Here is a 22,600-nt window from a genome sequence, read left to right as displayed (position 1 = left end):
ACTCCTTGGAAGGAAAGTTATGACCAACCTAGATAGCATATTAAAAAGCAGAGACACTACATTGCCAACAAAGGTCGGTCTAGTCAAAGCTGTGGTTTTTCCAGTTGTCATGTATGGATGTGAGAGTTCGACTGAGAAGAGAGCTGAGTGCTGAAGAATTGATGCTTTTGAACTGTGGTGTTGGAGAAGACTCGAGAGTCCCTTGGCCTGCAAGGAGACCCAACCACTGCATCCTGAAGGAGATAAGTCCTGGGTGTTCATTGGAAGGACTGATGATGAAGCTGAAACTCCAATACTTTGGCTACCTCATGCGAAGAGTTGATTCATTGGAAAAGACCCTGATGCTGGGAGGGATTGGGGGCAGGAGGAAAAGGGGACGACAGAGGATGAGATGGCTGGATGGCATCACCGACTCGATGGGCCTGAGTTTGGATAAACTCCAGGAGTTTGTGATGGACAGGGAGGCCTGGTGTGCTGCGATTCATGGGGTTGCAGAGAGTCGGACATGACTGAGTAACTGAAATGAACTGAACTGAACTGATACTTGTATCACTTAAAAAAAGAAAGTTCTTCATTATTAATAATAAAAGCAGTCAACATCTCTTGAGTGGTTACTGTGAGCTAGGAGAGATGCTATGGAATTTATGTCTTCTGTCTCATTTGTTTCTCACAATAATCTTTTAAAGGAGATGCTAGCTTGTCCCCATTTTTATAGACAGTTAAATTGGGAACTTAGAGACAGAATGATCAACCAAACTTTCTTTGACCATTAATGGCAGATCTCATGTCCAAACTCAGTTTATTTCCAGAGCCTGTGCTAGTAAGCAGTTGTTTACACTGCCTTTTAAAGTCTCATGGTCTGTTTTATTTACATTTCTATTATATTCATTTTGATGCTGTGATACTACTAGTTCTTAATAAACCTACCACTTTGAAGCCAGCTTTCTTTTTCTTGAATTTAAAAATAGGACATATGTTTATTGAAGAAGATGTGGACATTATGGGCACATTCAAAGAAATAAAGATTGCTTGTAATAAAAAAAAATAGTCTTGTGGTCCAACCAAATGCAAATTACATAAATGGAGGTATGAATCACCTGATACAGTTCCATCACTTGGCAAATAGGAAGATTATGTGTCCTATAAAGCAAATGCCTTTGTTAAGTGAAGGAAAAAAAAAATGGCAATGTGAAGTTATATCTCAGTTCCAACAGGTCCTATGGAAAAATAATGCATGGGCACAAGCAAATAGAAATTCTTTAATTCATTAGATGGCAGGATTATGGTCAGTGACCCTTTTCTCTTTCACTTGGTATCCCATTAATGTTGTTTATGTACTGAGAAAAAAACCAGAGAATAATTTCTTTAAAAAACAAAGAAATGGAATTCCTCATCATTGTATTCCTTGTAAGAATTGGGTTTCCTCTTGCTGAGGAAGAGCAGAGAAGTTGGAGTTACCTGTAACACATAATGCGGTGCTCATGTCAGAGAGGAGCTAATTCATGTTTCTCAATGATCCCCGTGTGCCACGCTTTGTATGAATAAGAAAAGGAAGTGCAGTATTTGGATTACTTTGCCTCGATTACTCGTTGTGTAAGCAGTATGGATATTTCTGACTGTCCTTTTGATTCTAGTTGAAGCTGCTTGCCACCGGCATCTCTTAGGAGATTGCTTTGTGATTTATGCAGGTCTAAAGGAGACCAAGGATCATTTATCTTCAAACCAGGAAAGAGATGAAAGGAGCTCGGTAGTAAAATTTCCTGTGGAGTTAGATGAGAGCATCAAAGGGAAAAATGTCATTGTTTCATGAAAAACTAGGAAACGTGAGTCAGTTTCTAATGTCACAAATATTTTCCTGTGAAGAGTTCACATTTTAAAAAATTCTCCACTAAAGGATAGAAACAACTGAAGCAGCGAATTAGCACGATTCAAAAGCTATACAACAAGACATGGCCTTTTTCAGAAAGTTAAAATGAAAATAGAAGATAAAGTGGTGAAAGCCATAAGTTACCTTAACTCATTTATAATTATTTTTCCCATAATTAAATCTATTTTCTGCCTTTGCTTAAATATTTGAATAGTGTTCTTACTTTAAAAGGAAAAATATTCCTCAAAATGGATGCTTCCTGTAGCTTGCATGTCCTTTGTTCTTTCACATTCCTCTTACTTCATGGCTTTGTGCTCATTGACAGACTCTTTAAAAATGGTGCTTCTCTCACTGGTCCATGCTGTCTGCTAATTTGTACCATGGTCTCTGTGTTTGGTATGTTGAGTCCTAGTCTCTTTAAATGCATTCCACAGATTCAGAGATATTTAAAACACTATGATGCCTGGAGAAAAAAAAATGTTGTGATCAGGCCGTTTGTCACTGTGCATAGGAATATTAGATTCCCACCAGACAGAAAAGATATTATGGGTTTTTCTCTGGCTACTGTACATGCCATAAGTAAAACAATGATGCATGAAGTTGAACAGACTGCCAAAAATAGATCAGGAGGAAAAATTTCTCCCATGACAATTGGCTGTGATCCTAGGGATTTTCCCTTTAACTCTGAAACCTTGCATAACAATATTTCTTGTTTTTCTCTCTCTCTTTTCTCTTCTTTCTTTTCTTCTTCTCTTATTTCCTCCCCTCCTCCCTTCTCTGCCTTCATTCTTTCATTTTTTCTTTCTTTCCTCCTCCCCCTTTCTCTGTCTCTTTATCTTTCCTCCCTTCCTTCTTTCCTTTAAACACACTGTGGCTTTTGCTTTGAAATGCTCAGCAACCTAATAGCAAAACTGGAGTGTGGGTTCATCCACTTAGAATAGAGTCACTGCATTGGCTTTCCAGGGAAACACGTTCTTTTCACTCCTAATTCTAAAATCTCCATTCCTGACTCAGAAGAGCCTGGAAGTCTTGGGGTGATGCCATTTCTAAAAGAAATATAAATAATTGAGAAGAGAAAGGAGTTCTTCCAAATGTATATGCTCTGGCCAGAAATATCATTACTACACAGCTAGAGTTCACAGCTAAACTCAGACATCAAGAACATTGAGAAAATACCACTACTACACCACTGTCATAACCAAAACCTCAAAACCCAAAACTCTAAAATGCCTTGGAGCATCAATATAGGTCAGCTAGACTGTGCTGTCTACACAGTTATCATTCATAAACATGTGGAGTGTCTAGAAGTTGACACCACCTGGAATTGCCCCAGCTATAGTAGAAATGTAGGAATTTGGGGGCAGCATGATATGTGGGCTCTGGCAACCAAGAGAATTCTGACACAGCATGTTAACTTTTAAGCAAGTTATTCTTTTTTTTTTTTTAGCCTCAAGCTTCTCATCTGTAAAGTTCCTCGCCCCTGCTCTGAAGCCCTAGAGAAGTTGTGGTTTATACTATCCCACTGGCTCTCTTTTCCTGCTGGTTAGCTTTCTTTGCATTGATATCTTGTGTTCCAACTCAGATTGTGGGAGCCTGTTTTCTGTATTCTTTAAAGGGCCTGCCATAGCCCTTTTTATTCAGAATGACAGCATCAGATGAGATCTAGGAAAGCATGGCTTTCAGTAATTTTAAATTGGGTTTGAAACTTACAGACTGATGAAAAGGTGGGGATAGAATGTGAGACAGTGTATTTGTGTTTCTCCCTAACAGTGGCAGCCCCGGGTGTGCCGGGAGTGGTAGAAATGATGGAAAGGAGGTCAGAGATCTCTGTGAAGTAGCAGATAGAGATTGATACGTTGCATAAAGAGCATGAAGGAAGAAGCAGGGAAAGATGTGTGCTAGTTTAGATCTGGACGGGGAAGATGCTAGTACCTTGAGCAGAAATAAGTGGACACACATAGGTGGACACACAGGTTCTAGATTTGCAGTTCTCAGCGTGGGGTTCAGGGATATGTGTGCGTGTTGCTGGTTGGCAGAGAGTTAAGAATGCAGTTAGGAGCTAGGGAAGAGATCATGGTTAGAGAGACTTAGGACTAACATATATAAGGTGGGTGTTAAAGCTATGGAATTAGATGAGATCACCTAGGGAGAGAGTAGTAAGAGAAGAGAGGTCAGAGAAAAGACTTTTGGGTGAGGCTTTTGTTTCACCAGCAAGAAGGAAAATTGAAGCCAGCAGAAGTGGTTTTGTAGAACAAAAATCTTTGAGAGATTTTTCTCTGTCTCTCTGGAGGGAAACTTAATAAATCCTTGGAGAAATGGTTTCTCTAAATTGTTGTATGTCTCACTTACATGCATGCATGTATGCATTTGCCTAAAAGACTATTTTGCTGGATGCAAATGTCAAAGTGGAAAGATTGGGAGAGTCCTTGTGGTTAACTTATAGAAACAAAGATAGTGCTGAACGATTTTTCAGAAAGGCAAGAAAAACCAAAGGCAGAGCAAATGACTACAGAGGCACAGACACTTCGTACAAGATCTGGGTGTCATTGGCAGAGTTAGCCATGGACCGTCATCAGGCACTTAAGTTCGGTTGAAGGACACGTTTTTGGGGTTTTTTTTTTTGCCATTTCAAAACTACTCCCTGCTTTTTTAGGGAGTGGATTTAACTTTGGAACATTCTCAGTTGTTCAAATGTCCCCTTTTTTGGGTACTGGGTATTGGATGTTTTTTTTTTTAACCTACACTTTTCTCTTTAATTGGGTTTAGTGTTACATCATCCATGTGAGAGAGGTGTCACCACTCCTTTAAACAGGTGAAGAAACTGAAGTCTGGACACCTGCCCAAAGTCTCACGGAGTTCACAGGTGGCTGGGCTAGGATTAGTCTCCTGATAGCAAATTGTACCCTTCTTCCCAACCTCACTTTACTGAGATTCATTAGTGATAGCTCTTGGACTTGAGCATCCATTCAGGGTATTGCTAAGGTACAGACTTTAGTGCAAGTGAGAGCTGGTTGGAAGCCCAACTTTCTCACTTATCAGCTGTGTGCATCACTTGACCTCTTCAGGTTTCATTTTTCCATGTGTGTAAAATAGAATGATATTTATTTTGCAAGGCTACTGTGAGAATTAGAGGTCATGTTTATGAAGCATGGACTGTATAGCCCAGCAGGCTCCTCTGTCCATGGGATTCTCCAGGCAAGAACACTGGAGTGGATTGCCATTTCCTTTTCCAGGGGATCTTCCCGACCCAGGGATCAAACCCAGGTCTCCTGCATTTCAGGCAGATTCTTTACCCTCTGAGCCAGCAGGGAAGTCCATTAACGGGATAGGCGCTTGTTTAAGGAAAAGGAACGAATTGGAAGGCACAGTGATGGTTTTCAGGGCAGGGAGCACTTTTCCCAATGTTTTACTCCCCCTGTGCTGTTTTCCCCTTTTTCTCATGTGCCAGCCATCCACTGAGGGCAGAGTAGGTGCTCTGTAAATAATTAAATTCCGTTAAGCTTTAATTCTATGCCATGGACGAAAGCAGGTTCTGCCAGCCATGGGCTTGAGTGTGGAAATTTCATTGTGGCACAGGGTGGGGCAAGGGGTGGGGAGGAGCTGGCCTTGTTTACGTTTGCAGCACAGGCGACTGTGAAGAGGGAAGCACTTTTATTTCCCCTGTGAACTGGCCGTGCATTTTGCTGGAGCAGCTGCTAATGGAAAATAATAAAACCCATTTTCGTCAGGCAGTATCTGGAACACTTACAGGTCAATTCAATGCTCAAAACAGATTGTCACAGAGCACATTAGTTCGTCATCAACATCCACTTTGGTCAAGGGATTTTTGCCATTGGAAATTGAATTTATAGGTCATGGTCTGTTATGATTCCTGAAAATCATTGAATCTTTGCAAGTTAGGGGAAGCATATAACCAATTATTATAAATGAGCACACATAATCTTTCCATTTGTTAAAGTCACAAAGGTAGCAAATTAAGCTGTGGAAGAATTGAGAACTAGGGCAGCTGCAAAAATATGACTTCACTAATATTAAACCTATGTTCTGCCTATTAATTAAAGAATTTGGTCTCAGTTCCATAGTAAATCCCATCCCAGCCAGGAGGGAATGTCAGCCCTATTTTTTTTTTTTTTTAAACGCTAAAGCCAGTGCAGGAGATGAAATTCAAGGTGCGTTTCTTCGCTGCTGTTCCTGTTCTTAAGTGCACTCGTATTGGGACGATTGTTTCCAACCAGCGTTAAATGAAGTCAGCTGGAGTTTCCAAGCACAATACCTATAATGTGGTTGCCTGGTCTGGTGGCAAGAACTCTGCCTGGTCATGAGATGCTAACTTTTCTAACTGTTGGACTGTGGGCAAGTCGCTTAACTTCTCTGGACCTTAGTTCTTTCCCTTCAGCGTAAGTGTTTTGGACTGGATGTTCTCTAAGAACATTTTTCTGTCTATTTCAAACATTGTTCTTGTTTTCTTCTAATTACATGAAAACATATATGTATTCATGGTGAACCAAAATAAAGAACGAAAGAGAAAGTCAAACTTATATAATGCTACAATGCAGAGATACATACAGTTAACATTTCAGTGTATATTCTTCCAGCCTTTCTATGTTCACACACATACATGTACATATACTTGTGTACATTTAAATATACACCAAAAATGAAATCATTCTCTGTACACACCATTTTGATACCTACCCTTTTTCATTTAACAATGTGAACATCTTTGTGTCATAATTTTTCAAAGTGAAATTCCAGTGTCTGAATAGGCCATTAAGATCTTTACCAATCCCCTATGAATAGATAGCTAAGTATTTTTCAATCCCTTGCAGTTTTGCACAGTGTTATGATGAAAATCTTCATGGCTAAATCTCTGTAAATACTTCTTGTCTTAGGATAAGTTGCCCCAAATAGAAGTGATGGCTCGAGAGGTACATGTTTCTTAGGCGTTGAATACATTTCTGAACTCATGTCAAGTTTTAATTCTGTGGTGTGCTTTGTCTTTGGAGACAATGAATTCCAGCTAGACTCAGGCATCCTCTGAGCATGAACACTCCCTTATAATTAGGCACGTCTGGGTGCACTTACACAGTTACATATTTACAGGTGGGCACTGTTGATATTATGCCATTTGGTGATTCCTTGGGAAGAACTGCAGTGTACATTTATATGACTATCTTCTTGCTTTCTCTCTGGGGTTATTAAAGAAAAAAATGTCACTCTACAGTTCTCAGTTTCCAGAAACTTTCCAATGGACTCTCTAAGACCCTTAGCTCCAATAGTTTGAGAGTATTCAGTTTCTCTTAACATATTTATTGAGCACCTACTATGTGATTAGTGTGATGATGTCTTTGACATTAGGAAGCACAGCGTTTGGGAAAAAGAGAACTGCATAACAACAGCAGACCTACACAGTCAGCGTGAGTTGTATAGCCTTAGCAGCAGTGCTGTAGGCATTGAGAAAAGTCTGGATATCCTGCCGAGAAGGGGGAAAGGGAAATGAATGAGGCATCTGAAGATGCTGTGTTAGCCAGAAGACTTTGATAGTCCCTGACAGAGAAGAACCCCTCAAGCTAGCTTAGCAAATAGGGCTACATTTACTGACTACTATCACCTGGAGAGGGCTTTCCTGGTGGCTCAGTGTAAAGAACATGCCTGCAATGCAGGAGACGTGGGTTCGATCACTGGGTCAGTAAGTTCCCTGGAGAGGGCATGACAACCCATGCCAGTATTCTTGCCTGGAGAGTCTCATGGACAGAGGAGTCTGGCAGGCTACAGTCCATGGTGTTTGCAGAGTTGGACATGACAGCCATTATCACTTTCATTTTTTACTGAATCAGCCCCTAGGAAGACCAGGGATTCTTTTGTTTTCTTCTCTCTGTGGGTTGGCTTCATTCTCAAAATTCTCTAAGTTAGTGGCTGGAATTAGGGCTGCTAGATGCTTTTGCATACATCTTTAAAGTCTTCAGTTCAGAGGGAAAAAAGGCTCTTTCCCAGTCCTGGTTTGAAAAATCCTAAGCAGCATACTTATTGGCTTGGCTGGGGTGATGAAGCGGCATGGGGACAAGAGGAGAAATCATGATTGGCCAGCTTGTGTCAGATGTTCACACCTGTGGTCAGGAGTTGTTGCTGTCACCTTAAGCTAAGAACAAAGGTCATGTGTGTAGAATCTAAAAAAGCTGAAATCATAGAAGCAAAGTAGAATGGTGGGACTAGAAGTTGGGGAGAGGAGATAAATGGTGTACAGACTTCCAGTTGTAAGAGGAATAAGTTCTAGGGATCTAACATATAGCATGGTGGCTATAGTTGACAATACTGTACTGTATGCTTGGGACTTCCCAGGTGGCACTAGTGGTAAAGAACCTGCCCACTAATGCAGGAGATGTGAGAGACCTGTGGTCGATCCGTGAGTGGGGAAGGTCCCCTGGAGAGGGCAGGGCAATCCACTCCAGTATTCTTGCCTGGAGAATCCCATCAATGAAGGGGTCTGCAGGGCTAAAGTCCATGGGGTTGCAAATAGTTGGACACGACTGAAGTGACTTAGCATGCACACACCATATATTTGAAAGTTACAAAAAATAATCAAAATGGCAGTTAGGTGAAGGATGTGTTAACCTTACTGTGTAAACACTTTGCAATATATTTCGATACATGTATCAAATCATATTGTAGACCTTCAGTTCAGTTCAGTCACTCAGTCGTGTCCAACTCTGCAACCCCATGGACTGCAACATGTCAGGCTTCCCTGTCCATCACCAACTCCCCGAGCCTGCTCAAACACATGTCCATCACATTGGTGATGCCATCCAACCATCTCATCCTCTGTTGTCCCCTTTGCCTCCCACCTTCAATCCTTCCTAGCATCAGGGTCTTTTCCAGTGATTCAGTTCTTTGCATCAGGTGGTCAAAGTTTTGGAGTTTCAGCTTCAGCATCAGTCTTTCCAATAAATATTCAGGACTGATTTTCTTTAGGATTGACTAGTTTGATCTCCTTGCAGTCCAAGGGACTCTCAAGAATCTTCTCCAACACCACAGTTCAAATGCATCAATTTTTTGGCACTCAGCTTTCTTTATAGTCCAACTCTCTCATCCATACATGACTACTGGAAAAACCATAGCTTTGACTAGACAAACCTTTGTTGGCAAAATGATGTCTCTGCTTTTTAATATGCTGTCTAGGTTGGTCATAGCTTTTCTTCCAAGGGGCAAACATCTTTTAATTTCATGGCTGTAGTCACTATCTGCAGTGATTTTAGAGCCCCCAAAAATAAAGTCTGTCACTGTTTCTATTGTTTCCCCATCTATTTGCCATGAAGTGATGGGACCAGATGTCATGATCTTCATTTTTTGAATGCTGAGTTTCAAGCCAGCTTTTTCACTCTCCTCTTTCACTTTCATCAAGAGGCTCTTTAGTTCTTCTTCACTTTCTGCCATAAGGGTGGTGTCATCTGCATATCTGAGGTTATTGATATTTCTCCCAGCAATCTTGATTCCAGCTTGTGTTTCATCCAGCCTGGCATTTATTTCAGTTGATGTACTCTGCATATAAGTTAAATAAGCAGGGTGGCAATATACAACCTTTACGTACTCCTTTCCCAATTTGGAACCAGTCCATTGTTCCATATCCGGTTTTAACTGTTGTTTCTTGACCTGCATACAGATCTCTCAGGAGGCAGTCCCATCTCTTGAAGAATTTTCCACAGTTTGTTGTGATCTATACAGTCAAAGGCTTTGGCATGGTCAATAAAGCAGAAGTAGATGCTTTTCTGGAATTCTCTGCTTTTTCTGTGATCCAACGGATGTTGGCAATTTGATCTCTGGTTCCTTAAAGTTATACAATATTGTGTCAGTTATATCTCAAAAAAAATGAGAGAAAAAAGAGGGACAACAGTGCTGAACAGGCTAAAACATGAATAGCATTTAAGATGGGAAGACTTTATATGGAAAAAAATTTTAATAGACCATGTCAATAGGAGGTGATCAAAATATATGAATTGAATAAACAATTGAATGAAAAGGCATGCAAAGAATTAGAAGAGAAAGTTTCTTCTTTGATTAGCAGAATTTTACATTAGTTATTCATTTCATCTTCATGCAGTCTTTCAGAGGTATGTTCATATTTTGCAGATAAGGAGAGTGAAGAGGTTAAATCAAAGCACTTCATTAATATGTAACATGATTCTAACGTAGCTGATAAAATTCTTCTAAAGCCATGACCATGGAGCTGTCTTAGGCAGAGTTAGGTTAAAAAATTAAAGGAAAACAAAACAAGCAAGCAACAATAAGCTAATATATAAGCAAAAAAAGACATAGTTTCACAATAACTGAATCTTGGATTTCTCGAATGCAACAAAGATGAATCCCTGTAATGTTCTGTGACTTCACCGTGCACTTATTTTGAGCCTCGTCTCTCTTAGTGCTCCTGACCTAGTTTGTGGGCACTAGTCCTTCTCTGCCCTGCCCCATGCTGAGTTTGCATTCTAAAGCCCCATATAACTAGTCTTGAAGAGTAAGACTTTCCTTGGACTTTGCTGGTAGACAGGCTAGAATCTGTTTTAATGGGTGAGCGGGGAAAGACTGTGAAAATTTTTGCATTTCTAATTTGGCCGCAGTACACTTTTTCGTGCAGCTGTGATTCTGACTCAGATCTCTTTCCAGGATTTGCATGTGTGTGTGTTTGTGTGCGTTACTCCCCTCCTCCCTTTTCTCTGGGGAGAGTAGTGGAATGACATGAGAAAAGGCTGATTATCCCGGTCCTGCTTTCTTGATCTCTGCTGTACTGAAATACATAATCCCTAGCGCTTAATAGAATACAAATGATTTAGAGTAATCTGTTCTTCTCATTGTTCCTGCTTTACTTGGGTTAACCCAGCATATGCGGTTCCCTCAGCCTGCTTGTCATCTGGTGGGTCCCTCCTCATCCCTGAGAGCCTGGCTGATGTGTTGTCTTCTCTGTGATGCCTTTTCTCAGGACTCACAGAATGCCACGCTTTTGTCTTTTTTAAATATAATTTTACTTATTTATCTTTGGCTGGGCTGGGTCTTCGTTGCTGCATGGGCTCCTCTCTAGTTGTGATGCTGGGGGCTTCTCATTGTGGGGGCTTCTCTTGTTGTGAAGCACAGGCTCCAGGCATTTGGGCTCAGCAGTTGTAGCTCCTGGGCTCTAGAGCACAGGCTCAATAGTTGTGGCACATGGATCTAGATGCTCTGTGGTGTGTGCGACCTTCCCTGATCAGGGGTTGAATCCATGTCTCCTGAAGGTTTTTTTTAACCACTGGGCCACCAAGGAAGCCCTGTACATGTGTCTTTAGTATTGACTTATCACAGTTTATTGTAATTATTGTTTACTCATTTGGCAACTCCAGGAAGGTGCTTCTCTAGGGTGGGGGCTGCACCGTATTCATCTATGCATTCTCCAGTGCCCAGCATGGCTCTTGCCACTTGGTAGGTATTCAGACATTTTCTGAATCAGTAAAAATATACTCGGTGGTTCCTACATGTAGTGGAGGGCTGTGGACCCAAAGGAATGTTCAGTTATATTAACTGACTGATCCTAGAGCAGGAGAGAGATGCTATATGTCCCTGAGCAGGGGATGACATGATAAAATTCATGGTTCAGAAATGGATATGGCAGCAAGTTCTGTTATTTGAGATTTTCAGGCCTTGAGGATAATTTCCAGTGGTTTTGATGTTCTTCTGTAGCTTTGGGGAAACAAATGGAACTGACAGGAAAGAAGCTCTTCTGGAACCTTCTCAGAGGTAGCTGGTACTTGATTGAGCAAGAAAAGGCTTTGGAGAAGACCCTCCAAAAAAAAAAAAAAAAGTTACCTCCCTCGGCCAGGCTCGGAGAATGAGAAGGAAGGAGCTCTTTTTCCTGAATGAAGTGCCAGGAACTCTGTACCGACCTAGCCTCTCCTTTTGTTTTCTTGTGCTGTGTCTCCCTCTGCTTCACGTGAGTACTGGCATATAGTCCATGACTGAAGGTACTATTGACAGTGTCTGACTCTGCAACCCCATGGACTGTAGCCCGCCAGGCTCCTCTGTGCATGGTATTTTCCCAGCAGGAATACTAGAGTGGGTTGCCATTTCCTTCTCCAGGGGGTCTTTCTGACCCAGGGACTGACCCAGGTCTCCTGCATTATAGACAGATTCTTTACCCTCTGAGCCACCAAGGAAGCCCACTACTGACAGTAGGGTCTGATCTATCTTATATTTACAACTCCACACATTTTTCTTAATACTAAACTAGTTCTTTTATAATTGGCTCCTTTTGACACAGTAATTTCAGCCATCCCCTGAGGACTCTTTAGAGTCTCCAGAGCTGGATTGCTATCACCTGGATCATCACACATGAATCTTGCCAGCCTCCCATGGCACATTCTGGAGTTCTGTCTTTTCAGGTGAAACCACCAAGGCAAAATTTATAGATGATGAAACAGAGAAAACTCAGGTTCAGTGATGTTAAATGATTGCTTAAGGTTGTACAGCTCTAGGAGAAACCCCAGATTTAAAAAACACATTTCAGGTGAAACTGGAAAAAGGGATACCAGGGAAAAAATGTTGAGGTTACAATTATTTAGGGTTATGTAAAACTCAAGAAAGAGTCTGCATGTCTGCTACTCAGCATGTGCTGAATGATGCCAGCCACTGAAGTTATTACTCAAGAAAATTCTGGGACAAAAGAGTTTTTGTTTGACAGAATTAACTCTCTTGGGCAGGAATTATAGTTTGTTCAGTATTAATGGCCTTGATTTTCTCAATTTGGGGTTGGGCTTTTCTGGTGGTTTTTAGCTGGGTATTGTTGTTTGCAAATTGTAGTTTTCTTCAGATTGAAACATTAACGTGACATAATACAATCTTAAGTCCCAATTTGGACATCATTTATCTGAGCATTTATTTATAAAGATGAGAGATCCAGTCTGGGTAATCAAGCTTTTGTGGGGTGTCATTATGTGTTACATGTGTGCTAGGGGATAAAGCTACATCAAAGACCTGTCCTCAAGGAGTTTGATGTTCAGAGGAAGGTCAGAAACTTTTCCTGTGGTTGCAGCAGTGACAGGGTTTTGCACAGGGAGCTCAGAGAAGTGTAGAGGAGGTGGAAATAGCCCTACTGGGAAATCTGGGAGATAACCGAGTTATGTCTTGAAAAATTTATGAGAGTTATTTGTATAAAGGAAGAGGGAAAGAATGCCACATAGACAAGAACAGGGAGATAGATGTAAACAGATGCTACTTTAACATGAGTCATCAACCAAATTAACAGCAGAATGCTTTATCTATTTTGGAGAGGTTTTCATTCACTTCTAATCATATAGTTTATATGTTCAGGAAAACCTCTTTTTTCCTTATTTCTCCGATCTGGGTGCCTTTGCTCTTGCCCTTTCATTCTATTTGTATTAGATGTACATCATCAATTCTCTTCAATAGGGAAGATAATATTATAACCAGGAAAAAAATAAAGCCAACATTGATTAAAATTTCATGCTGAAAGGATTTGAGGCAGTTTGTTTCAGATTCATGTAAATTGAATGCATAGAAATGATGTACTACAATGTCCAATGTGAAAAGTCAACTGGAAAATGAGTAGGTTTAGGTTTTGCATCTGATATTAGGTTATTTCTGTTTTGTGGCTTACCCACTTCCCAAAGCTCATATTCCACAATAAGTTGACCATGACTATTTCAATACTAGCAGCTACAGTTTTAGAGACACCCATAGAGTTTTGAATTCAGATAGATGTGACTTGTAATCAGTTTTAACTCACTTCTGTTTTAACTTTGAACTTATAGCTTCTCTGAACTTCAGTTTCCCTATTCATAGAATGGGGGAGAAAGACTTAAGTCTGTTTTGGGATTAAATGAAATCTTAGTAATGCTAACTACAGTACCTGGAACATAATGGGTGATGAATGAATTTATATTTGCTACCCTGATTCCCTTGAGTATCATATTGCTTAGGGAATAAATACATGACCTCCAGAGTGTCCAACTTCATAGTCTAAAGTACAAATTAGTCAGCAGGCTGAAAAGCTCAATTGCTCTGTTGGTCAGTAAGAGCAGAAAGTTTAGAAGTACAGTCTGCCCTCTCCAATGACTCAATTCTTTCTCAATTATATATACAGATACTTTCTGGGTTTGTCAGTTTCTCATGGACCATCTGGTCCAGCTTTGTCCTGTTGTGATATGCTCACCTGGTGGCTGTGGGTGTCTGCTGAAGCTAGTATGAATGCACTGAATGTGAAGTGGAGGAGGCCTGTGAGGTTGTCAGCTGATCAGATGGCGGTGGCAGCCTGGGAGGAATTCAGTTCAGTTCAGTTCAGTCTCTCAGTCGTGTCCGACTCTTTGCGACCCCATGAATCGCAGCACGCCAGGCCTCCCTGTCCATCGCAAACTCCTGGAGTTTACTCAAACTCATGTCCATCGAGTCGGTGATGCCATCCAGCCATCTCATCCTCTGTCGTCCCCTTCTCCTCCTGCCCCCAATCCCTCCCAGCATCAGGGTCTTTTCCAATGAATCAACTCTTCGCATGAGGTGGCCAAAGTATTGGAGTTTCAGCTTCAGCATCAGTCCTTCCAATGAACACCCAGGACTGATCTCTTTTAGGATGGACTGGTTGGATCTCCTTGCAGTCCAAGGGACTCTCAAGAGTCTTCTCCAACACCACAGTTCAAAAGCATCAATTATTTGGCACTCAGCTTTCTTCACAGTCCAACTCTGACATCCATACATGACTACTGGAAAAACCATAGCCTTGACTAGACAAACCTTTGTTGGCAAAGTAATGTCTCTGCTTTCTAATATGCTATCTAGGTTGGTCATAACTTTCCTTCCAAGGAGTAAGCATCTTTTAATTTCATGGCTGCAATCACCATCTGCAGTGATTTTGGAGCCCCCAAAAATAAAGTCTGACACTGTTTCCACTGTCTCCCCATCTATTTCTCATGAGGTGATGGGACCAGATGCCATGATCTTAGTTTTCTGAATGTTGAGCTTTAAGCCAACTTTTTCACTCTCCTCTTTCACTTTCATCAAGAGGCTCTTTAGTTCCTCTTCACTTTCTGCCATAAGGGTGGTGTCATCTGCATATCTGAGGTTATTGATATTTCTCCCGACAATCTTGATTCCAGCTTGTGCTTCTTCCAGCCCAGCATTTCTCATGATGTACTCTGCATATAAGTTAAATAAGCAGAGTGACAATATATACAGCCTTGACGTACTCCTTTTCCTATTTGGAACCAGTCTGTTGTTCCATGTCCAGTTCTAACTGTTGCTTCCTGACCTGCATACAGGTTTCTCAAGCGGCAGGTCAGGTGGTCTGGTATTCCCATCTCTTGAAGAATTTTCCACAGTTTATTGTGATCCACACGGTCAAAGGCTTTGCCATAGTCAATAAAGCAGAAATAGATGTTTTTATGGAACTCTCTTGCTTTGTCGATGATCCAGTGGATGTTGGCAATTTGACCTCTGGTTCCTCTGCCTTTTCTAAAACCAGCTTGAACATCTGGAAGTTCTCGGTTCACATATTGCTGAAGCCTGGCTTGGAGAATTTTGAGCATTACTTTATTGACGTGTGAGATGAGTGCAATTGTGCAGTAGTTTGAGCATTCTTTGGCATTGCCTTTCTTAGGGATTGGAATGAAAACTGACCTTTTCCAGTCCTGTGGCCACTGCTGAGTTTTCCAAATTTGCTGGCATATTGAGTGCAGCACTTTCACAGCATCATCTTTCAGGATTTGAAATAGTTCAACTGGAATTCCATCACTTCCACTAGCTTTGTTTGCAGCGATGCTTTCTAAGGCCCACTTAGAATCCTTCACATTCTAGGATGTCTGGCTCTAGGTGAGTGATCACACCATTGTGATTATCTGAGTTGTGAAGATCTTTTTTGTACAGTTCTTCTGTGTATTCTTGCCACCCGTTCTTAATATCTTTTCCTTCTTTTAGGTCCATACCATTTCTGTCCTTTATTGAGCCCACTTTTGCATGAAATGTTCCCTCGGTATCTCTAATTTTCTTGAAGAGATCTCTAGTCTTTCCCATTCTATTGTTTTCCTCTATTTCTTTGCATTGATCTCTGAGGAAGGCTTTCTTTTCTCTCCTGGCTATTTTTTGGAACTCTGCATTCAGATGGGAATATCTTTCCTTTTCTTCTTTGCTTTTAGCTTCTCTTCATTTCACAGCTCTTTGTAAGGCCTCCTCAGACAACCATTTTGCCTTTTTGCATTTCTTTTCCATGGGGATGGTCTTGATTCCTGTCTCCTGTACAATGTCATGAACCTTCATCCATAGTTCATCAGGCTCTCTGTCTATCAGATCTAGTCCCTTAAATCTATTTCTCACTTCTACTGTATATTCATAAGGGATTTGATTTAGGTCATACCTGAATGGTCTAGTGGTTATCCCTATTCTCTTCAGTTTAAGTCTGAATTTGGCAATAAGGAGTTCATGATCTGAGCCATAGTCAGCTCCCAGTCTTGTTTTTGCTGACTGTATGGAGCTTCTCCATCTTTGGCTGCAAAGAATATATATAATCAGTCTGATTTCAGTGTTGACCATCTGGTGATGTCTATGTGTAGAGTCTTCTCTTGTGTCATTGGAAGAGGGTGTTTGCTATGACCAGTGCATTCTCTTGGGCAAAACTCTATTAGCCTTTGCCCTGCTTCATTCCGTACTCCAAGGCCAAATTTGCCTGTTACTCCAGGTGTTTCTTGACTTCCTACTTTTGCACTCCAGTCCCCTATAATTAAAAGGACATCTTTTTTGGGTGTTTCTAAAAGGTTTTGTAGATCTTCATAGAACCGTTCAACTTCAGCTTCTTCAGCATTACTGGTTGGGGCATAGGCTTGGATTACCGTGATATTGAATGGTTTGCCTTGGAAACGATCAGAGATCATTCTGTCGTTTTTGAGATTGCATCCAAGTACTGCATTTCAGACTCGTTGACTATGATGGCTACTCCATTTCTTCTAAGGGATTCCTGCCCACAGTAGCAGATATAATGGTCATCTGAGTTAAATTCACCCATTCCAGTCCATTTTAGTTCGCTGATTCCTAGAATGTCGACATTCACTCTTGCCACCTCCTGTTTGACCACTTCCAATTTGCCTTGATTCATGGACCTAACACTCCAGGTTCCTATGCAATAGCGCTCTACTTCTGTGGGGGGAGGGGTCGCTACCAATTCCTCAGTGTTCCTGGAACTTCTTTCACCAAAGCAGAGAGAGCAACCAACCAACCAAACTCAATTTTCCTCCTCATTAAATAAACAATAAATTGTTAAAATATTTTGGTGGGCAAACAAGGCGCTGTAGTAGTTGCTTGGTCCTCCATGGCTCATGGCATTCCAGGGCAACGTAATTCTATTTAGCAGGGCTGAGAATCTGTCTCTCGTCTCTCAGAGGGGACCCAAGTGCTGAGATGGTAGGGCTTTTCAGTTACATGAATAGGAATCACCAGCCCCTCCCTTAGCATGTTCAGGGCTGTGATTCAATAGCAAAATTTCCTGGCAGGACCTCGACTTCATCTTTATCCTGCCAGCCCAGGGGTTATAACTGGAGAAGCACTAGTTCTTCCCTTGGCAGAACTGGGGCTGGGGTCTAATCCTGGAGGGTTGCAGCTGGTATGATATGGTGACCTTAAACTATAACTCACCAGTGTTCATGGTTGGGGAAGTTTTGTCCCTCCCCTGGTGCAGTTGGTGAGGGTGGGGCCCATGCCCTGTGGGTGACTGAAATTGATTACTTTAAGTGCCCAGCAGTGACTGGTTATTGTGGCTATATGTGGGTGACTGATTCCTTTTCTAAGAAGCCAGCTTGTAAGTAACTATGGATAAGGGAACCCCTACTACTTTCATGTACATGAAATACTGACACATATATAAATACATGTATGTAAAATATTGGTGTTACAGTGTTATATTAAAACTAGAATTGCTTGGTTCCATTTTGTTAGCCATTAAATATAAAATTTATTTTCCTCCCTTTAAGCAAAATATAACTGGGGGCTGTAGGAGTTTCCTTGGCATCCTGATTTTGATCCCTAGGCTGGGTAGGACCTTGGTAGTTGCAATGGTAATAGATCTGATACTAATTCATAGCATCTTTAATAAATATATAGAGGCAAGACCCTGTGGACTTTAAGGTAGTCCATCCATCTACTCATTCATTCATAAAGCCTATATTTACTCAAGATCTGCAGATTACTTGGAGCAGGTACTTACAAATACTACTTGAGGAATTAATAGTCTGCTTGGAGAGAAAGGAAGTTGAGCCCACAACTGTAACAAACATAGTAATACATGCTGCAACAGAAACAACTGCAAAGTTCTGGAGTATAGAGGTGGGAGTAACTCATGTGGTCCTGAGTAACTGGGGGACATTTCTCAGTGGATATGCTATTCAAGTTAGGCCTTGAAATGTGAATAAGAGTGAAGAGTTCTCTGCAAAGGCAGCATAATTTGTGCAAAGGTCTGGAGGCTGGGAAATTGAGAATTTAGCTCTACCAGTCGTTATAGTCAAGGAAGACAAGTATGAAACTGGTTGAAAATGGGTGTTGGGTTAGCCAACCTGGAGGGCCTACCATGGTAGGCGTTGTTATTCCCATAGAGATGACACAGCGTTCAGGAGGCTAAGTTAACTTGCTTCGGGTCTCCTAGCTGGTGTCACAGCTGGATTCCAAGCTCACTTAATCTAACTCAAAAATCTACATGGATCCCACTACTCCACATAGTCCTCTTCTCAAAATTTTAGAGTTTAATTCAATTCAGTCTGTCTACTGAGCATGTACTATACTCAAAACACTGTATTGGGATCACAAATGGACACATAGATAAACAAAATATTGTTCCTGCTTTCCAGTAATCAGTCACCTTAATGGAAAGAGATGTTCATATATCACGTATTCAAGGTAGATCTTGATGACTAATGTCACTGAGGCATATACAATAAGTTGTGGGCTGGGGAGGGAGAAAGGAATTCTGCCTACGTGATTCTGAGAAAGTTACCTGGAGGAGGAGAGATTTTATTTGGGTCATCTTTTTGTAAATATTTATTTTATGAAAATTGTCGTTTTTGTTTTTTTAAACCTTAGTTAACTTTAACATCATGTCTCAGCTCATTTCAGGTGTAAATACTGAGTGAGTAGCCCATTCCCATCTCCAGGGGATTTTCCCAACCCAGGGATTGAACCTGGATCTCCTGCATTTCAGGCAGATTCTTTACTGTCAGAGCTACCAGGGAAGCCCTTAACTTTAACGTCTTGTCCGAGGTTATTTCGGATATAGTTTGTGTCTGGAGACTAATGCAGAGACATAATCAACTGACCATGTTTTCTGTTTTTATTTTAATATCTCCAAAAAACTCCATGATCTTGTACTTTAAACCAAAATGATATCTAGTCTACCAGATTAAAATTCATGAAGTAAAACATTCTAAAACAGTAATGAACACAAGGCAATTTAATATAAGTGTAACCCATTATATATTTTCCTAAACAAGTTAGAGTGTCAGGTTGCATTCCATAAAGAAAAGTTTTTATATTCTAATTACACAGGAATAAAATGACAGAGAAATCATTTTTTTTACCCCGACACCTAAGATAATGTGATGTATTGTTCTTTCAGTGAAGAAAAATTAGTTATAATGAACTTGGAATCGAAGTGAAGTGAGAATATTTTAATTATAGAACTTAGCAAAAGAAAAAAAGCAAAAGATAAAAGAGCAAAGGACATGATCAGAATGTTCACAAAAGATGCAAAACAAATGGCTAAAGGCATGTAAAAAATTGAGCAATAGAGAAATGCATGGTAAAACAAGAAGCCGTTAGTTTCTTTTTGTCTGTTAAATTAGTAAAGAATTAAAAAGGAAAAATCCTCTGGCAAGAATTTGATAAGACTGGGAGCTCATATGCTTGTTGTAGGACTGCAAAGTGTTTTTATTTTCCCAGGAGCAATCAGATAGTATATAGCAAGAACTGAAAAGCACAATATTTAACCCACTCATTCTGTATCTAGAAATAGAAATTCTCCTAAGGAAATAATTTGAAATGTGATGAAGATGAATGCACAAAGATATTTTATTACAGAATTAATTATAATAAAAATGAAAATGCAAATACCCACTGATAGGGGAGTGGTTAAGTACATTATAATATTACATGATATAATGATCTAGCCATTATGAAAAAATTTTGAAAATTTCATGATGTAATGAAATATTGGGGAAATTCTGATGTAATGTTATATATATAAATAGTACCATTACAACTGTAAAAAAAAAAAAATCCTGTCTGGAAGAAAACATCAAAATGTTAGAAGTTCTTATTGAGTTGTGGCATTTGGCAAAGTTTGTTTTATATATATTCTAAATTTTCTACATTGAGTACATGTGATATTTATGATAGAAAAGAAGAATCATAACAAGCCTGGGCTCTGAGTCTGCCAGGTGAGACCAGTGTTCTTAAATTTCTCTGAGACACCAGCCTTGCTGCCAAGCCTCATAGGCAGATGACAGTCAGGGCTTGAAGGTGTCTGTTCAGAAATTTCTGTTGGGGAGGCAGTGGCTGCTGCCATTCGTCTTTAGCCATCTACCACCTCAGGGTTCTTGAAGAAATCCTCCCAGGATCGCTTATTTGAAAGGCGAGGCAAGACAGTCTATGGCAGCCACTACTGAGACCTCTCCTGTTTCTCCCTGCAGTTAGCATGGCGGCTCTCCTGGTCTGGTCCAGCAGTGGAGCAGACTTGCGTGCAGTGAGCTTGGGACACAAAGGTGCTGTGAGGTCTCTGTGCTGTTGGAGAAGAAAGCTTTGGAGAGTGTCAGCACCCACAGCTGGAGGAGGGCATTAGCATCTTGATGTGACTATTGCGTCCTGGAAGAGCCCTGCATCCCACCAGCAGGTGAACTCGGGGCTGGCTCTGGGCAGAGGATGCTCCCAGGGAGGTCAGACAACCCTGGAGCAGTGATAGGGAAGCAGGCCTAGAATGGGCAGCCTTGACTTCCCTACGTTACCCAACCCTCCCAAGTCAGTCCCCAACAAGTGTCTTCCCATTTCCATCAAGACAACAGAATGAGTTCACGTTCAGTTCAGAAGCAAAACAAATCTTCTTTGATCAAATAATGGCCAAGTTGGAGCTCTCTCTCTCTAAAGCACGAGGTCTCCCTGCAGGCAGTAGGCGGGGTTGCTTTAGAGTCATCGCCAGTGCGCCTGCGTGCGTGCGTGCGGCGGGGGGTGGGGCGAATTCTCTGGCTGTGCCGCTCACGTGCCAGCATGCAGTGGCCAGCGCAAGGTCTCTGCACACGGACTGTCCCCCAGCTAGGTGTCGGGTGCAGCCTCTCTGCACACGGCCCCTGAGCTGAGGTGAAGCAGGCACAGATGTTTCACATGAGGAACTGAAATCACCGGTGCTGAGGTGCCCTGTAAGCAAGTGAAACTAGAAAAGAGACCAAAGGAAAAGAAAAAGGGTTAGAGAGAGTTCATTTTATTACCCAGGTTCTATTTTTATTTTCCGGGAATTCTTAGTGGGCCTGGTGGGTGACAGCAAGTCTTGAGTCTGTGACTCCTCTCTAAATGGCATCAGCCAAGTTTGCTTGATAGGACTGGTTTTGTTCAACCTATTGAATCCATCCAGGCAGTTATAATCAGGATGGTCAGCACATATGCCAGGCCCTTTCCCTATGGTATTTAATTTAACTGCATCTTTGCCACCACCCTGTGGGGGTGATATCATTATCCCTATCCCACAGGTGAGGAAACGGGTCTAAGTCTCACTCAGTTACAAGACAGCAGATCTAGGATTCAAGGTCGAGTCCTTCCAGTTCCAAAGCCTATCACGCTCATAACCAGTATACTCACATCTCCCAAATTTAAGTTGTTTTAAATGTGTCACTATTTTTACCAAAACCATCAATCATTAATTTTTCTTTAAGTAAAATTTTTTTCTATTAAATTTAGCTTTATCCTAAGCAATAATGGGTATGGAATCATGAGTTTAATGTACTATGTGTGTGTGTTGTGCATATGTTTCAAATGCTTAGACTTAAAAAAAAAAAAAAACCCCACATAATTTCAACAGAGGTTTAATCCCTGAACCTTTTAAAATACTTGCAACAGCAGAAGATGTGTACCATTTTGGGAAAATACATTGAAGCTGCTTTCCTTAGACTGGACCAAAAGTGCTAATAGGCTACTAACCAGTTGCTATTCTTATTAGTGGTTTTATCTTCCTGCCTTTGGTAGAATCTGCCCAGCGCTAATTGCTTCTTGACGTACTTATACCAAGGCAAATGGTTGCTCAAAGGAAGCTGCCATCTCCTCTGGTTTTCCTTCAGAGCTAGGATGTCCAGAATGTGCTGCACTCAGACACTTGTAGCCTTGCAAGGAGGCCGTCCAACCTATGAACCAAGCATGTCAGGCTTTAAGAGACAACAGCAGCTCATTTGTAAGCAACTCCATGAATTCCATTTAATACTATAATTTGCAGTGTCATTTTGGGGAGAAGACTAGGAAGCCCCTAGGACCACTTTATTTTATTTTGTGGGACCTGGCAAGATTGCTGAATCCTGTCAGTCATGCACTCAGCCATGAAACATTTATCTGTGAGAAAGTCTCTCAGGGAAAAATGAATATCAACCTCACCTCTATGCTATACACGGATGACACTTTCACTATGGTGGTGCTGTATGCAGACAGTCTGAGAAAAATCTGGAAAGCTGCAAACTTGCTGCGTGTACAGAGCCTTGA

The 22,600-nt window shown here is 41.1% G+C and overlaps 1 long non-coding RNA gene across 1 annotated transcript in view; it reads left to right on the top strand.

The window, feature by feature from the left end:
* Positions 1 to 21,213: 21,213 nt before the first annotated feature.
* LOC110142972 (uncharacterized) overlaps positions 21,214 to 22,600 on the top strand; it is a 484,405-nt gene continuing 483,018 nt past the window's right edge. Inside the window, exon 1 of the long non-coding RNA XR_011487293.1 lies at positions 21,214 to 21,321. This is a non-coding gene — a long non-coding RNA (uncharacterized lncRNA). The remainder of the gene's footprint in view (positions 21,322 to 22,600) is intronic.

This window comes from Odocoileus virginianus, chromosome 4, assembly GCF_023699985.2.
Source record: "Odocoileus virginianus isolate 20LAN1187 ecotype Illinois chromosome 4, Ovbor_1.2, whole genome shotgun sequence".
Classification (NCBI taxonomy): Eukaryota; Metazoa; Chordata; class Mammalia; order Artiodactyla; family Cervidae; genus Odocoileus; species Odocoileus virginianus.
The sequence above is the reverse complement of the archived record's forward strand: the minus strand, read 5'-3'. Positions and strand labels throughout refer to the sequence as shown.